Here is a 19,597-nt window from a genome sequence, read left to right as displayed (position 1 = left end):
GACAATGATTTTAGTCAATGATTTTCTTTTTTTTGGTCACCTTTTTCATGCCTTTGGTGTTTGCATGTCTGTGTATGGCAGCAGTGAACTCAACTCACTTCACAACAAGCAGCAGTTTGGCAAATGGAGAACAATTATGCAAAAAAAAAAGGCTTCAAGCTGTTTGTCACTCCCAGTTGAATAATACTGTCAACCTAAATAAAAAAATTGAGAATTACACAATTTGTATTTAAAACAACCACACAACTTTGTCTTGCACTAACTTAATGTTAGTGCAAGACAATGCCACAGACCGGCTAATAAATAGCATCAGCATCAGCAATTGCAATGTTATAACCAGTGAAGCAACGGATATTTGAACACAAACGTTGCTTCAACATATGTAGACAGACAATAGAACAACGCTCACAGTCATAAATGTATCTTTACTTGAGATGCATCATCTAATTTTCCATATTGACAAAGACATTTCAAAATTGTGTTGGTTTTTATGGGGGTGTGGAGGTGAGAATTCCTTTCATTGGGAAAATATGAAAGAATAAAAATAAATTGGAGATAAATGTTTTTTGTCACTAATGTATCATTACTGATAATGGGTATACAAAGATGTTTTGTCACAGAAATAGGAACTGGTTGACCCCTTTTGCCCCGTCTCGACCCATTTTTTAAAAAAAATTTTGTTCTGTGCGACTTTTGGAATCTTAGTTATTGCTATCTTAATGCCAAAGCTCCACTGTAGATCAATGTGTCATTTGTGTTAGCCATCATATTCAAATACAAGCAACTAAGCTTGAATGTGTCGGAATAAATTGGCTCTGCTGACCTCGGCGCTTACCTAAGGAGTCTTGATATAACAGTGGCGAAAATAAGCATGTCGCGGCCCTTCAGCAGCGTCCATATTGACGGTCACCTTCACGCCACGTGGGGAAACAAACAAATCGCAACGCAGGTGGAAGGAGGAGGTCGCCAGGAATGTCATATTGTGACACTTTAAATATGCAATCCGATTAACATAGCATGGATGTAAATCTGCGGGGGCAAAAAATGACTCACTCGCCTATCGAGGCGGTCGGCGTCCTGCTGCGAGTGCTGGATAAAGCACCGCTTTTATTTTTCCGCTCGCTCTCCAGTCACCTTACCTTTAGGGCTTACCACCATCCTTTCAGTGTGAAGTGACGAGTAAAGATTAATGCACAGCCGTGTACAAACCTGCCTGGGGGGGGCGGGCAGTGGGGTGTGGGTGGTGGGAGTCTTATAATTAACACCACAAGGGCCACAAGCGTTTTTTTTTTTTTTTTTTTTTTAGAGGTGCCTGGGGTTGGATACCTTGATCAAGAAGGAGAAAAAGCCCCTTGTGAGGTAATGGATGTGGACTGGGACGACTGGAAGGGGAACAAAATGCTTCGTTCTTACTGGAACTAATTGGTAAGGCCCTAAGCGAAAGCTGTTATTGGCAGTGGAACCTCAATAGTTTTCCAAAGACACAAACGAGGAGAAGCACTACAGAAAACAAAGGAACGGATGCAGTCCTGCAGCCAGACACTTGTATTCCATTTCTGGTTCTATGCTTACCAAACATACTTTTGGAGTTAATCATTTAACTTCATTGATGGTTTGGATTCATCTGAACCGTAGTGGTCCGATAGCACATAGTGTATGTGCAAGAAATATATTGTACGAGTAACCCTAAAGAACTGTTTCTGGCCATTAAATGCTAAAACTAATGTTTACTTTGACATTTACTCGCAGCATTTAGTTTTCTCCATCAGGTTGCTAAGCAACCAGTGGGAACGCAAAAACTCGATTATGCCAAAGTTGCCAACCAAGGAATATCCCAGCCTGTAAGCCCCTTTCCATAGTGATATGTGTGGTTATTTTTGCACATTGGTTTTGATAAAAATGAGTAAGTCTCTCTCGGTTCACACTCTTTCTGCCTCGCCCAGCAGCTTTTGGCAGCTGCAGCAATATTGTTTTTTTGTGTACATTAGTGATGCATTGATCTCAACAGAACTGTCAGCAAATAAAGATGCATGTTTGGGCTCACCTTTATACAGTAGAATGCTCAAAGTTGAATTTAGTCCATTTCAGATTTTTCCATTTCGAAGGAAGTTTCCCCATGGAAAGTAAATGAAAATAAAATTCATCCATTCCAGTATCAAACTTTACCAACTGACTACGACACTGGTGTCAAACTCAAGGCCCGGCACCAAATCGTTTTATGTGGCCCGCTAAAGCAAATCATGTGCATCTACTTCATGTTTCTTTCTAAAATCTGTACCAAAATTGCAAATTGTCTTCATTTTGCATAATGTTAAGATATTGAAAGCATTTTTTCTGAAAACCAAACCCTTTAAAAATAAACTGTAGCTGTGCAACAATTAATTGATTACTCAACAACTAATCTGATTATTAAATTAATCAACAACTATTTTGATAATCGATTAATCCTTTAGAGCCATTGTTTAATTTAAAATCGTCTGAGTCCTCTGATGTGAGCCTCTCAACAGTATATCTCTGATTTTTGTCGTCCTCCATGAAAGCAGACTGATTATCTTTGTTTTTAATCAAAATAAGACATTTGCAAACATCTGCATTTACTTTGTAAATGATCATTATTCAAACAATGATCATCATTCTTCTAAGAACATATATTTGCTCCGTCAGATGGCGACCACTCACCACAAAATAACTATAATTGTATTATGTCAAACTGTGTGTTATTTATGAAATGCTGGCACCAATGGTGAATACTGTTACGAGTTAGGACACCACCTGTTATTCTGGCATTTAATAATTTCAAAAATCAATATTAGAGTGTTTTACTCTTGGGTTTTAAACAATGTCTTTCTATGTATAGAAACAGATGTTTTGAGTATGTGGGTGGTTACTGCTAACCTCTATATGCATACACTGTAAACCAACACCACATATGCTATACGATGTCAAGGCTGTCTTATATTTTTATAGAATGTAAACACGCCTTGAACTATTCCAAAACTTCCCCAGAGATCTTATTTTTGGTGCAGGTCTCCCATCTACCACCACACTGATAGTTTGCAGGTAATGGGAACTATGCAAATGAATGTAAATGTATATTGTCTCTGTGCAGCTATAGACAATGCTTCATAATTACCCGTCCCTGTGAGGAAAAACTGTCTCGCATGCGTTTGATCGCCCTGGTAATGATCTTTAGCAAGCTTTTAAGTGTCTTTGCTCATTATGCACCAACTCTCGTCCACGTTTTTTTAGTTTCTCGGTCTCATTGCCGGTGTTTGTCTTTGATGGCTTCCTCTGATTGTGCTCGGGCGCCGCGGTGTCATAAAGCGGCAGCCCCGCTGTTCTTTGTGTGTAATGTTCCTCAAATATACAAATTAGAAGGAAGGTTGCAAACTCCGGAGGATGAACTGTGGTCCTTTTTTTCAGCTGTTGATGCTGGGAGAAAGAAATGGTCGATGAGATTGAATTGGCCTTATTTTGCACATGAACAAGCTCTGATAGGCCATTTAAAGCAGCCTTCAATTTGGGGTACCTGCTGCAAATGAATCCATCCATCAGCGCTGCGGCTTGTGTGCTGGGAGCGGAGGATTGTTCCTGCCTGTTTAACACGCTGGCATTTAATTTGGCCGCCTCCTTGTTTTAGATCTTGGACACAATCCTATTGAGGGGATGGTCTACATTACTGGCTGGCAAGCCTTGAAGTTTGCTTTGCTTTGCAAGTCTTGCCCATGATTGTGAATGGTTGTTTGACTATACTGACTATACTGTATGTGCTTTGCAATTGACCAGCGACCCTGGCCAAGAATGCTCATGCCCCACCACCACTGAAAGGTATGAAACTAAATCATACAAGAAAAAAATGGCACCCCAAACGTTAATAGTTGGTGATGGAGCTGTCAAGGATGTGAAACGTTTTTGCATTGAGAAGAACACCAACGTACTGTGTTTTACCAATGACATGGTGTCTGATATCGCTACAAAAAAAAACTTGGAGATCACTAATCAGCACCCAATTGTGAAATATGTCACTATACACACAGGGGCCCTGGATGTTCTCAAGCAGCAATCAGAGCTACTGAAGTGATATTTCATTGATCTCCTAACAAAAGTGCAATGGTTGGATGCTGAGGTTTTTATTAGTGGACCTCTCCCACTTGTACACGATTTGGAGATGAACATTTCTCTAGACTCAGTCAAGTGAGTAAAAAAGTGGCTTGAAGAAGTGTGTACTGCACTCTCCGTGAGTACTGTGTACGTCATTCAGCGGCCCGAAAAGAAAACACTGGCCTTGGTGACACGACTGGAGGACAAAAAGATGCAGTTGTTCCCAAAGAATCGGAGGAACGGGTGGTTAGGCGACACGAGGCACAGACGGATTCATCAGCGTCATCCAAACAATCGGAGGAGCGAATGACAAATGAGATGAGCCAGCACGTTGAATCTCCCACACCCCCTCCCTGCCCCATTGGAGCAAAGCCCAACGCAAAACTCACTCTCTCCTAGCCTAAATTCTCTGCTCGATGTGACGGACAGGATGAAGACTATTGTCAATATTGGAATCCAACGCACACCACGCCAAGATCTTCCTCCCAGCCCCCCTCGCCTGAAACCACCGTCCACTAAGATGCGAAAGGCCCCTCCTCCACCCATGAAGAACCTTATCTGCGAATCTGACTGAAATCTGCGGGGCCTTTTCCAGAATAAGTCAGACCCCTATGGAGATCAAGCTTTTTTGTTCCCTGTAATTACAAGGGACAGAAAGTTGGTCAAAGAAATATGGCACAAAAAAAGTAGAACTACAAACTTAGTGAGGATAAAATGTGAATCTATCAAACCATTGTCTCGAGTTATCTCTGCGAGACTAGCTCTTTTTAATATCAGGTCACTGGGTAATAAATCAATGTTGATTAATGACATCATTGCAATCTATGATCTGGACTTTTTTGTTACTAAATGAAATGTGGTTAACAGAAATTAGCTGTAAATACCATTTTAAAATGAGGCAACACCAGCAAATTTTTATTTTATGAATAGGGAAAAAAGGCGGTGGTATTGCTGTTATTTTAAAGTCATTATTTCAGTGTAAAGAAATTATACTGGGTGATTTTTGCGCTATTGAATGTTTTTTTTTTTTTTTAGTTAAAGGTGACCCAAAGGTTATTGTTTTAATAATTTATAGGCCTACAAGATACAATAGAAAATTTATGGAGGACTTTTCAGAACTGCTATCAGTTATTTGTACTGACTGCAACTATTTTGTCATAACGGGAGACTTTAACATTCATGTTGACAATAACATGGAATATAATCGAAAGAACTCTCTGCTATACTACACATTTGACCTCTCTCAACATATTAAGAGTCCAACTCGCACTCAATGTCACATCTTAGACCTGGGGCTTCATGTACAAAAGGTGCGTACACACAAAAACGTGGCGTCCGTTCTTTTTCACGGCAAAGTTCAGATGTACCAAGAGTGACATGACCCTTGAAATGTGCGGTGCTTCACACCAACTGCATGGCTGGCGTACGCACGTTTCTGCAGCTTTTGGTGCTTTGGCGACACATAGAGGTGATGCTGGGAAACTGTTCTCATAAATCTGCACACCAGAGACACAATTAGCACTGATGAACGATTCATGCCCGGCAACATTTGATTTCAACAATGCAAGGCAAGGACTGAGAATTCATTTGTTAACCAGTGTATTTAATGAACCACTGATATTTGTGAGGACACCTATTAATTGATCAAGGCGATCATTTATGCCACCTATTGCCCTCGCAATCGCTTCATGACTCCAGCACATGCACTGAAAAAAGAGTCCTTTGAATTTACTTCATTTGAACATGTGCATTGGTTGCACATGATTAAAATGTGTTTAAATTGACATAATTTACCCCTCTTCTCCTAAAAAAAACACACAAAAAAAACATAATTTTTTGTCAGTGTGCGTGTCCTCTCCTGTGTTTTAAAATAATAAATTGAGTAATCAAAAAGGAGTCAAAGTTTTTGATATCCTCTTTGATATGCTAATGTGCTTCTATTTGAATTCAAAAGAGTTATTACAAATACCACACATACAACATTTACGCATGAACCTTTATCTCACAGGGCTGAGTGTAGGTTACTGTATGAACACATTTGTTATGAGTTCTAAAAAATACATGGTATTAACCTTGTGGGGTGATCATAGTCAGCCACGTCCAGCCACGTCCTCCCATCCCATCACCATCATCATTTTCTTGCGTGCCTCCACTTCATTGAGCAACTTCACATTCAGAAAAAAATATTTTTCTTCATTACCTTGCTCATTTTCCTTTTTTTCTGATCATGCAGAGATGGACATCTCAGGTGCAGGGTTCATTTAAATATGGTTTGCATATTCAAATGTGGGCATGGACAGGGAGGAGTCTGCTACTCCAAAATGTGCGCTCATTGCCACGTTGATTGGAATGTACGAAGGAAATGTGCTTGGATTCATGAGTACGCAGAGTTTCATACATCTGGATATTTTTGTGCGTACGACGTTTTCTGGATTTGAGCGTAAGCCATGTTTTAGGAGGAAATCCACGCAAGTCTTTGAACATGAGGCCCCTGGTCATCTCTAAGAATGTTGAAATTCTATCAATTGACATTAAGGATATGGCTATTTCTGACCATTTTTGTGTATTCTTTGAATTCCAGGTTCTTCCAAAAGTTCAGACAACCTCTGTCTATTAAGAAAAGGTACATAAATGAGCGGACCGCCACTAAGTTTATGGAGACCATTGCTGTGCCACAAACTGTGAATGCTGAGACAGTTGACGGTCTTTCGGATAATTTCAACTGTAAAATCTCAAATGTCATGAATGCTGTCGATCCTATTAAAACTAAGACAATCTTGAGGCGACCTAGAACACCGTGGAGGAGCACAATGATGGTAAAGACCTCTAAATCAAAGTATAGGAAAGCAGAACGTAAGTGGAGAAAAACTAACTTGACTAAGACCTCTACAGACAAAGTCTTTGTAATTTTAACCAAGAGTTAGTCAGGGCTAGACAGCAACACTTTTCTGAAATCATCAGTCAGAACTTCAGCAATACTCGCACTCCGTTTGCTGTGGTTGACAAGCTCACAACCCCCCGAATCAGATAGCGCCAGAACACCTAACAGCAGATAAATGCAATGAATTTTCTGCTTGTTTAAGTGAAAAAATACAATCCATCAGGTTAAATATTAGCACAAATCAGCAAAATGATAAAATTATACTACATCTGAAGCTACCCAGGAAAAACTCAATTACCGTGTCATAATTTGATATAGTTGACCAAAAAACTAGAGAAAATGGTTCAGCAGCTGAAACCAACAACGAGCTTGACTCTATAGCATCTGACTTTTTCAAAGCTACTGCAAAGTCTGTGCTCGCTGATTTGCAGCAAATGATCAATTGCTCACTTCGGTCAGGCGAGTTTCCTAAAGCTCTTAAAATAGCTGCCATTAAGCCTCTGCTAAAAAATGCAATGCTGGACGCTTCCATGTTAGAAAGCTATAGACCCATTTAAAATCTCCCCTTTATAGCCAAGATTGTTAAGAAAGTTATTTTTAATCAACTCAGCAATTTGTTGAACTTAAATGGACTTTTTGACCAATTTCAATCAGGTTTCCGAACTCATCACAGTACAGAATCTGCTCTTATCAAAGTGCTGAATGGTATAAGGTTGAATACTGACTCTGGAAACGTGTCAATTCTGGTCTCGTTGGACCTCAGTGCGGCTTTTGATACGGTAGATCATAATATACTGCTGAACAGGTTGGAAACGTGGGTAGGATTAAATGGAACAGTACTTAAATGGTTCAGGTCCTACCTGGAGGAAAGGAGTTATTTTGTAACCATTGGAAGTGTTCAATCTCATCAAATGGCAATGACCTATGGGGTCCCTTAATGGTCAGTTCTTGGACCCCTCCTGTTTAGCCTGTACATGCTACCATTGGGTCAAATTCTTCAGAACTTTAATTATGACTATCATAGCTATGCAGATGACACACAGTTATATCCAGCAGTGTCTCCAGATGACTGCAGTTCGATTGAGGTGTTGTGTCACTGTCTAAAACAGATAACTAACTAACTGGATGAGCCAAAAATGTATTCAATTAAACCATAACAAAACTGAGATAATTGTTTTTGGCAATAAAGAAGAGGATCGCTGTTAGTAAATACCTGGAATCACTCTCTTTAAAAACCAAAGACCTGTTTTTTTTTTTTCAAAGAAGCTGTTTTTTTTCTTTGTTTTTAATGCTTTGCTTTTAATCGTGTAAAGCACATTGAGTTACCTTGTGTATTAAATGCGCTATATAAATAAATTTGCTCTGCTTTTGCTAAATAGCAATCACATTTTTGGTAAAAGAAAAAAAAAAAAACCTTTTAGATTATTTTCCAACATCGCTCAGCCCTAAAGTCTACCAGCCAAAACAGTGAAGACTGTTGCTAAAATGCCGTTTGTATAATTGTGAAGAAAATGTGCATTCTTACCCTGAGTCGTGTTTGTGTGTACAATGTCATGCTTCTCACCGGCAGCTGGTGTTGACCGCCTCGTTCCTGACACAAGAAACTGGTCTCCGGGCTTCATTAAACCCTTTGCATTAACTATGCCATTTAGCACAGCTCGGAGGTACCTCTTCGCACATACATTATTCAAGCCAGTCAACGGGACGTGTATGCATGGCTTCCTAGATGAAAACACTCGCCTGCGAGGAGAGCAATGTTTTCATTCTGCTTTCTGGTCAGGGACGGTGAACGTTAAGTGCAGCGAGGGAGGCTAATAATCTCTGCCACATTGCACAGAAGATGATGTGCTACATTAAGACCTTGGTTGTGCTTGTCTAAACCCGTCAGCGATCCCTTTTGATTTAGATATACAGGAACGCTGAACGGCTTAGGCCGGCTCGGGGAAGCTGGAGACGTCTTCTCCCGTTTGAAGCAAGATTTACAGGACCTACAGAAATACATCTATTCGCCAGCTATGCCCGCTTTCTAATTGAGATGTGTATTATGTGTCGGACAGGCTGGCGTGATGCGGATACAAAACCCTGAGGGTATTGCTAAGAGTTCCAAAATGGCAAACCTCCAAACGCATATAGATAGAAACGGATAAATGTTAGGAACACTTGCAAATTGCACACATCCCACCGTGATCGGGAACTGTTTTTTCTCACTTTGCATTCGTTTGGAAGGCTGTGTCGCTGCCATTTGCTGCCTCTTTCTTGTAAGAGCGCACATTAATTCGTCTGATGGGCTCTCTCGCCACAAGAATGAGCTACAATGGATTGACTTGCTGATCCGTGAACCACTTTGTAGGAGCCATCTATCCATTTTCTCTAGGATTGCGTATATGGGGGGAGAGGTGGGGTACACCCTTGACTGGTCGCCAGCAAATCGCATTAGAGTTTTGACTGAATCTAAAATGCATGTTTTTGGACTGCGGGAGGAAGCGAGAGTAGCTGGAAAAAAGCCACACAAGGAAACTCTACACACCATTTGAACCCGGAACCTCTCGACTGTGAGGCAGACATGCCCACCACTACTACTCCCTGCTCCCTAAAGGAGGCATATTATAGATTTTTTTTTGGACAATTTAAAACATTTCCCAGGTTTTACAATATGTCTGTGATGTGCTTTCGTCCCCAAAAAATAAAAATCTAATAAAATTCACAAACTTCAAAGTATGTGCTGCTAACCAGAGGCTAACATTGATAAGGCTAAACTGTGTGTCCAACAACCATGCAGCTCGACTTAGCTTTTCGACTGTGACATGGCAGACCTTCAGACAGCCTAGCTGCAAAGTCAAGGGTGGAAAAACTCAGTGTAGAGATGGTTGTATGTAAATTAGCCCCACTGTTATGTCAAAGTGAGCAAAAAAGGCTCACAGACAATTTCAGAAATAGGCAGCTCCCAAAAGTTTGGACTACACTTTCAGCTTGTTTGGTGCCATACCAGCAGCTCTTGTCATATGGACGAAATATTTATTATTTTTACCCTTTCAAATTCCAGGTTGTGTGCACAATGCCCGGTTTGTATAACAACCTAAAAAATGTGATTTTCATATATTCTCAGTGTCAGCTATTGTTCTCATATTGCTATTTGTACAGTTTTTCTACAGGCAGCAGAGGGAGCTTCTACTTCTTAAATTAAAATGCAATTCTTCTCCTTGGTCAACAGATGGTATCTCCATTTATCAAAATCAAAATTAATATCCGAGATTATTACAGCAAATTGCTCCTTTGTCCAAAAATGGATACATTATGTAATGTAGTTGAAAAGACACACACAAAAAAAAACATTTTCAAGTGTTGAGTATAAAATTAAACCCATTTTACCCAAATCTTATAGTTCAAGCAAGTAAACAAAAAGGAGTTTTCATGGGTTTCAATTGGCTAAAAGTGGCCACAATAGAGCTAAAATTATAATTTGATGTAAACACCTACATTTTTGATATCTTTAAAGAGCTGCAATTCGACATTACAAAATCTGACCCCCCCTCCCCCAGGAAGGTTTCATTACATTTGCAGCAACAGAGAAAATGTTTTTAAATGTTTTTTATTTTTATGAAGGAAGCGAGGTGGACACAAATGGTCAGCATAATGTGAACTATTAAACTTAAATGCTTTATTTTTCTGTCTCATCTTGGCCAGCATCTTATACATTTCTCATTTCTAAATTTTGCATCATTTTTTTTCAGGAGGTGTCGCCGGGCAGCAGATTTGAGAAAAGTCTGCCGGCCATAATCCCACTCCAGCCAACAGAATCCCTCAAGGTGCTGACTGTTGCCCGAGTGGAAGACGAGTCCATCATCATCAACGTGAAGCTCCCTTGAATGTCCGTCAACACACGCCATTATGTACTTGTGTCCCTCCCAGCGTTTTTTTTTTTCCTTTTTTATCAATGGAAGACTACCACCAGCCAGTGCGAATGCATTACAGTGGGTCCTTGCAATGCAAAAGACTGAAGAACTCATCTTTTTAAAACATGTCAATTCTATTTGAAGTTGCCTTCCTCGCCAGAAACGAGCCGATCTCCGTCATTAGTCCCATGCTCGTTAATTAGCGTCTGTTGCCCAGGTAACTGCTATCTGTCAGCGTCTGCTCCCCGTCCCCCCTCTGCTATCTCCTGGAACTAGAGGTGATTGTAATTGAATGCCGGCTAAGCTCCAGTAAACTGCAAATGGTGCATGGGACACACCCCGGCAACCTTATATAATGCATTGTTTTCAATGAATACCGTGTGGGATGCTTGATTTTGTGCGTAAGCTGTATGGAGGATCGCATTACAGGTGCAAGAGTTTACGAGTCTCCGTGCCAAAGGTTCGAGTATGAATGCCGAAATCGTGCCTATTTGCATTAAAGACACACAGCGAAAAAAACTCTTTTTCATTTGTGGTTCTGTATCCAAACTCATGAGTAACTCTTTTTATTTTTTTCCCCTGCACTGAGCTGTGAGGCGGATGTGCTAACCAGTCGTCCACCGTGCCGCCCATGTTAAAAAAACATACATGGAAAAATGTTAAAGTCTCAAATCAATTAAAAAGATTAAGAAATTGATCATTAATTGGAAACTCTAAATTGCCCGTAGGTATGAATGTGAGCGCGAATGATAGTTTGTTTCTATGTGCCCTGCGATTGGCTGGCGACCGGTTCAGGGTGTACCCCGCCTCTCGCACGAAGATAGCTGGGATAGGCGCCAGCAGCCCGCCAACCAAGTGAGGAGAAGCGGTGAAGAAAACGGATGGATGAATGGAAGAAATTGTTCAAACAGTCATACAAGTGTAAAAAGAAGTTAACCACTATTCATGTTAAGACACACGGTCTTTAATGACAAAAGGTGTAGTGTGACCTTTTGTTTCGAAGATGCACCTCGCATTTTTTTTTTTAAACACTTAAATGTAAAACGATGTTAAGTACTGCTAATCATAAAAATAAGACAGTTTACTTTTAACTTTGATCACAAGTGAAGATGTGTATGGCTACACTGGAGTAACTTCCTGTAGGTTTTCTTATTCTTTTCCTTTGTTGTTCACTGAACTGAACCGTGTGTTACTGACTGAGAATTCTACAATTTAAGAGGTTCAACTCTGACAAAACAAGTGGAACGGAAAATGTGGAATATGTTGAAAGTATAATTGTCATTTCTTGTCCATGCAGATCTCTGCTGACTAAACAAATTCACACGCTTCTACGTTCGGTGTAATCCTGCTGTTTGCACACCCTCAATCATCCTAAACACGTTATGAATAATGGATATTCTCTCTGATTTGTTTGTCGTCGTAGGCGAAATAGCTGCCTTGGGTAACTGTGGAGAAACGCATGACACGCCCCTCCCGAGGTCCCCCCCCCCCCCCCCCCCCACACACACATTTTCATGTCCTGGTCCCTAAACTAAGCCATGTGAGGATCTGTGTACGGTAGCCCTTGACCTTGCCAGGTGTCCTCACGGTCCGCATGCCCGCTGGAAATTAAATTACAGATTAGTGGCTACGGGCCTAAAGGCGGCTAAAGTCACTCGCCGCCTCTCGCTCTTATTCGGGGACTGCTGGTAGGGGATTAGAGGGAGGAAAGGCAAGTCTTGAAAATGTTTCTGACCCTTTTTTTGCAGATCACTGGCAGCAAACACCACTGACTCGCTTACCTGGCACCAGAGGCGGGTAGTAACGCGCTACATTTACTCAAGTAACATTTTGGATAAATTGTACTTGTGAGAGTAGTATGAATGAACCATACCTTTTACTTTTACTGAAGTATTTATGTGAAGAAGAATCACCAAACTTGGATATTTCAGCCCACTTCTAACTTGAAAAAAATAATAATAATTCTTTAGCACCCAATGCATGTGCTGTTGGTTTTTGAGCAATTTAAAATTAACATAGTGGCAGGTGAGTATGGATTCCATTATTATTTTGTAATTTTATTTAACGTTCGTGCTCTGATTTTTTTTTTTTTTTTTTTAAATCAGAAGTTAGTCTTTACTTGAGTAGGGTTTTGACTGAGTACTTTCTTACTCTCACTCAAATAAATATTTGGGGGGCCGGGGGGGGGGCTACTTTTTACTTGAGTCATATTATTCTAAAGTAACAGTACTCTTATTGAATACAATATTTGGCTACTCTACCCACCTCTGCCTGGCACCAGCTAGACACCAGTGACATATTTAGTGAATATAGATGGGTGAATGAACAATACTGAGTGATCGGCACACTATTCTAGTGAAGGACACATTTTGAATCCATTTAGCCTCATACTGTAGGTGCATTAATTACAGTTTCATCTCAAAGACCAACAAGGATTTTGAGGCTGTTAACACCTGATAGTAACATGTTTTCAAGAGTGAGCACAACACAGTTTTCCAATTAAAATTAGTATTTGAACCAAAGCTGACAAACAGTGGATGTCAATTGTTTGGATGTCCTCCGTGTGAGGTCACTTTGTTTGGGTCCAAGCTTCCAAATATTGTACACATTGACTTGGAGCATATTCTCATTGCAAACAATTACTTATTGGGGACTAAAACTGACAAACTGAGCAAACTCAGCAGGAAAGTTCAAGCAAATAGAACAATGTGTTGCATCAGGCTGGGTCAAACGAAATTCCATACAGGATAATACAAACACCTCCCTCAAATGAGCCCTCCCTTTTGCCATCCGGCAAAATTGGGGAGTAACTGCGATGTTTATGGACATTATTATACACACACGGACAGAAAAGAATTAATTGCATGGCCCAATGTTAACCAAAACCGCAGCATAGAAGCTAGTGAACAGTCTCTCAAATGGATTAAAGTCTCACCGCAAGTTATTTGGCTACGACCCTTGTCCATGCACACGCACTACCAACTCGGCTCCACTAATTGACTAATTTCCCCTGGCAAACAAAAATAAATGTTACCCTTAATTTAGCGTGTTGCTGAGCCTTACCTCTGGACGCTGCAGTATCACACAAACCACACTTTCACTTTGCTAAGGTGGCTGTTAGTCTTCTCTGGGATAAAAGGGTCTCCTCACTCAAGTCAAGACCCTCGTTCTTTTCCATTGTTGTTAACATGCCTCGTTCAGGTGGATGCATTCAACACGGTGTGATCTTTGCAGTTTCCTTGAGTGGAATCTGAATTTACAGTTCCCACTTGTGGTGCAATAAGTGTATTAAATTCTGAAAATGGCTACAAGTGTGCCTTAGCTCTGGACGAGGCAGTATTATACTCCAAAGGGGGGTTCTGTTTTCTTGTGGCCCTTAACCTCCTCTCACATAAAACAGGCTAATCTTTCATCTTTCTCTATTGTTGTTGTTACCGTGACACATTTAAACTGATGCATTAAATGTGGCATGTTTTTTTCACAGCCTACTATTTAGTGGAAAACCAGTTTCTTCTAAAAAGTACAACGCTGTAACATTTTTGTTTGATTTTGTTAACATTTCAGCCATTGCGGAGGTCTACACTTAAATGACCTTGGAAGAGAGGCTAACCACTAGTCTACCATGCTGCCAATGACAAAAATGTGTATATTTTGGGTTTGTCTTAGAGAGCCTAAGATGTCAGACAAAAATGTGTACATTTTGGGTTCGTCTGAGGTCTTAGAGGGCCGAAGATCCCAGACGAACCCAAAATATACTATTTTCTGTCATTTGCCGTATCAAACGACGTGGCTACTGAAGTGGATCATTGCGAAATATTTACAGTTGGCGGCTGTTCACCGCACAACAAAGCGATTGAGCACCACACGTGGAGCGACATGCCGCAATGGAAGAACTGCAACGATGTCATGGATTTGAGGCTCCACATACAGTGAATGATCTTTTATTTAACCAAAAAACATGGCATGGCTGTCAAGGAAGAAGCAGATTGCCACAATGAGAGAATAAAATAAAGGAGAGTGTGTGGGTATTTTGGGAGGCTTTTGGCAATTCTGGATCGCCCCATTCCAGGGGCAGAGCCAAGGGGTGGGCAGGTGGCACAGTGTATTCCTAGTGTGCTCTTTTTTCTACAATTAAAAAAATGGCACGCACACTTCCGCAATGCTCGTAACAGAATAATTGATACTCTCAGTAATAGGACATGTCGACTGGCGGCTTTCCCTTCTCGAATGGAGAAATAAGACACCTGCGGTCAGAAAGCGGTTCCAAGTACTTTGGACTCGGAAGTGCGTCTGTGTTTCCAATGCGACGTGCTAATCGCTAACAGGAAGCCATTGCAATTAAATAAGGGAATAAAGAGAAACAGCTCCTGGGACACGTGAATACCAATGTGCAAATAGTTTATTCATGGCGACGGTGGATTCTCCATCACAGGCCATTAAAGTGCATGTAAATACGTTTGGCTATGGCCACTTAGATCGCGCGTAAACACCACAAAGAAAAAAAAAAAGCCGCTCGCCAGAAGCTCCACTTGCATAATTTTTACGATCTGCCCGGGTTTGTTCGCCACTTCAGGAGCAGCGTTTTAAAGTTTCTTTTATTTCCCCCGAAGAGGCCTGATGGCGTAGTTAGTATGCAGAGGATAGAGGGGCGCATAAAGCAGCCAATGCAACTGTGGCGGAGCGATACTTTTTCGACTGAACTTGCTAATAAGCACGCTGTTTTATGACGCTCTGAAAAAAGCGTTCAGGCTGGGAATTTGCTTTGAAATTCACAATAAGCTTCCTCATTGGAAAAGCCAAAGAAGCTCCCATGTAAGTGCTGTTAAGGCTCATAAAAAGCCCAGATATTACAGGTGATTTCAAATCTTCTTAAGAATCAGTGGTAGGCCTTGACTACACGAACGTTTTGGGGGGAGAGACTCAATAAAATGTGTTAGTTCACCCTGAATCTTAATCTTTCAATGTCAAAAGCGAAGCGTCCGTTTTACGACATTTTCCTGACCAAGTCCACCTTTCAACCAGGGAAGAATAGCTCTCACATTAGTTATTAGGAACAGATCAGGGAAAGTGTACTTTACAGTCAGACAGAATGAAAACACTTGCGAGGAGCACAGAGAATACGCTCACTGAACTAATCGGGTGGTAAAAGGACAAAATCAAGCTGGAGTCAGACACTCACTAGGCCACACCCTTTAAAGGCTCACGTCAAGACACGAATACTACAGTGTGTGTGATGTTCGCTTTTTAAAAAAACAAATATTTTATAAAAACGTGACAAAAGGGGGACTGGAGCGAATTCACGGCATTTCATTCATTTCAATGGGGAAAATTGACTTACAAGGTAAATTACAAGGTTGGTCCTGGAATGAATTAAACTCGTAAGTCAAGGCACAACTGTAGTTGGGTCTGTAGAGTGCCTGCCCCACCCATCAGGTGTGAAATTAAGTAAAGCTTTTGTTCTCCCACCTATTTCTGAAAATGATTCTGTGAGCGAGCTGTTCTGCACTTCCACCTCGCCATGATGTGATCAAGGGATGTAGTTAAATTCGCCTATGGCGGATACACACAAGTGCCTTCGGTTTGGCCAGGGAGGGGTGAAACATTACAATGTCAAAGCCAAAAGATAAGCAGAACCGCACTGAATTTTGTTGGACGCACATCTTAGCAACAGCTAACAGCGTTAGCCTTTGATGACATAGCAGATATTATATCAGGATATTGGTGTTTACCATGTCATGCGGCACTCTGCTACATTAACACAGTGGAATTTTGTAGGTTGGTGATGCAATGTTGCCTACACAAGTGAAAATGCAAGTGAATATTTAAAGGGGCTCACTGGGGGGGGGGATATGGTTAAATTAGCCAGTGCTGGTTTCATGCAAGCGCTATTGATTTTCAGTCGAGGCGCAAAGAGAAGAAACACTATCAAAGATTCCCCCATGACCATTCAAAGGCCAACAGGTGCATGTTTCTGCTGGAAGCTGTGCAAATGTGGTGAGGAAACACTTTCTGACAGGGACTGTTTCAAGATCCCTCTTGAATACTGTTACTGTTACTGGAATACTGTTCCATAAAAAATACACACATGCATAGGTTAAAAGTTTCAAGATTCCCGCCATTACAGGCATTTTCTCTGATTTAATAAACACTGGGAAATCGGAAATCCATTTTAGTAGACACTTGGATAAATTTGACCCGGAAGAGCCTCTGTGTACAAAAGAACTGTACAAAAGAATTACATTTTGAATCCGGTGTTTGGGTCACCTCAAGAAAAGTCATAACATTTCAGAATGACAGAATGTTTTTTGAATTTTTTATTTTATTCAATTTATTGGTCAAATGTCAAAACTGGTCAGATTTGCCCAGAGAAGTGTTAAATTGTGAAAAATGTGCATGTCCCCTTTGAACAATTGGTACTTTAAGCAAGTAGGGATCGCCTTGTGTAAATTGGCCATTCATACCTCTCTCGTCATTGTTCTACATGACCACCAAACTAAATCCATACCAGCCTGCTCTTACATAGATCAACAGCGACGGAACTGTGATCTTGAGTTGATGACTTCTGACACTTGAACAAGCTCTCATGTTTATTTCAAGACTGAACTCACCGCTGCGGATCAATTTACACCTTTTATCCATTTCTGCATGTTTGCCTTTCAATGAAATAAAAGCTTTTTCTTGTCATGTCAGGAAAGCGTAATCTCAGCATATCCATGTCACGCCGTGTTAGGACACCAGGTCACATGGTTACAAAACTACAATATCCTTTTTTTCCCCCACAAACCTGAGCGAAGGATGCAGAGACAAAGCCACAAAGAAGCACCTGAAGACAAAATGCTGTACAATCCTTCGGGACGCATCACTTTGAAATATCATTAGTGACATTTGTTAGAACAAATGTTAATACAAAGATGTATTGTTCACTGTCTACATCAAGACTTACAGACAAGGTCAATGTCGGTCAAGGCCGTCCTTCGAAACTGTTGGCTGTGGTTTGCATCATGTCCGTTTGTTTTGCTAGCCAACGTACGCTATCAATCCCTGCATTTACACATCAGAAACACCAACATGATTCAAACCAAAACATCACAACCGGGTCGATATGTATATACGAGAATGAAGAGCATTTCTGAATTTCATGAATTTACAATCCCGAGAATTAACATAATGTTTTGGCATCGTACCACGTTGTAACTGACACAAGAAAACAGACAACAATTTCTCCAGTTTCCTGCCGGATCCCGTATAAAGCAGACCTAAAGAGAAACGTGGGTCATGAGGCAACAGATGAATACATGATGACCTAGGTAATGAAATTCCAGAAGATTTTAACGTGGTTAAGGATGGATTCTTATACTACTAATTTATGACAGCAGAACAACACTGCCAAAAAACAAATGCCTAATTGTCATTGTTGTTGTCTTCTATAAATGTTAATGATTGGCATAGTCGGTGGCGTGCGGTGCACATCAGACCTGGGCCTTCAGTGGCTGACAAAAGCATAAAAACTTCAAATAAAATACATCGGACTCACCAGAGGTGCATATTATTTAGAGACAAACTCCATAATCCTTTGCTACTCAGAGCTACCTGTAGCTAGCAGTCACAACAAGCAAGTTGTTGCTGCTCTAGAAGTGAAGCGAATAAAGGTTGAAACAAGCCAGCCAACCTTGGCTGCACAATGTCACATTTTTCTTGAAAAGTCCATTTTGAAAAGGATTTTTTGTTCATGTCCAATATTCGGCCGTCTTTAAGGCAACTGTGCGAATCCCAATGAATCCCATTGTGTTTGAGGCAGGACACCCTATGACAAGAGCAAATTATGATCAACCAATCAGGGGACGAGAAAATGCGCCAGTGACTCTGCGCCACAGCGAAGATGAAGAGTGACTTGGAAGTGGAAATCTGATTGGTCTAATCTAATTGGTTAATAAAGACAGCCATCGTTTATAGTGTCTATGTGTCCTATGCTTGCGCTCGGGATTCTGAAGGCCCTGGGCAGACTACATTGACATGGCAACACATTGGAGCTGAATTATGACTGGACAAAACAATTTCATACAACTGGAAGCTGGGCAGTCAAGACATACTAGGAAATTAAGACAAAAGACTTAGGAAAAACACACACACACACACACACACACACACATATATATATAATGTTATTGAATTAAATTGTGAATGTAGGTCAGTGCTTCTGACAGTGTTCACGCCAGAGGAGAAATCTTAAAAGGCCTTCAGTGCACACCACTGGGCATACTGTAAGTTTACCAATGACTGCATCAACAGTGATTAAGATAGCAGAGAATTACTGCATAGATTTTCTAAAGTGCCGTCTGTAATTATTGACCTGTAGACCGGGCAATGATTAAATTACAATGAGTGCGAAACCAGATAATCTGTCAATCTAGCCTTGATATCCAATAAACGCTTAAACGGCTTTCCGTAATGAGTATTTAGAGTATACGATATTCTTCACATGCCATTATTAGGACCACTTTGGCAAAACAGCTGGACAACTACATGTTACTAGTGAGGTAAAACTCCACCAGTTGACAGCTTTCTGGTACTCGTACTACTATCCATCCATCCATTTTCTGAGCCGCTTATCCTTACAAGGGTCGCGGGAGTGCTGGAGCCCATCCCAGCTATCATCGGGCAGGAGGCGGGGTACACCCTGAACTGGTTGCCAGCCAATCGCAGCTCGTACTACTAGTGACAT

General features: G+C 40.9%; 1 protein-coding gene across 1 annotated transcript in view; it reads left to right on the top strand.

Annotated features, from left to right (window-relative positions):
* Positions 1–11,517, top strand: part of cd276 (CD276 molecule) — a 137,364-nt gene extending 125,847 nt beyond the window's left edge. Inside the window, exon 8 of the mRNA XM_061668544.1 lies at positions 10,714–11,517. The gene's annotated coding sequence lies outside the window, so the exon portion shown is untranslated. The remainder of the gene's footprint in view (positions 1–10,713) is intronic.
* The last annotated feature ends 8,080 nt before the right edge of the window (positions 11,518–19,597 follow it).

The sequence above is a fragment of the Phycodurus eques genome, chromosome 2 (genome assembly GCF_024500275.1).
Source record: "Phycodurus eques isolate BA_2022a chromosome 2, UOR_Pequ_1.1, whole genome shotgun sequence".
NCBI classification, from domain to species: domain Eukaryota; kingdom Metazoa; phylum Chordata; class Actinopteri; order Syngnathiformes; family Syngnathidae; genus Phycodurus; species Phycodurus eques.
This window is presented reverse-complemented; position numbering and strand designations above follow the sequence as displayed.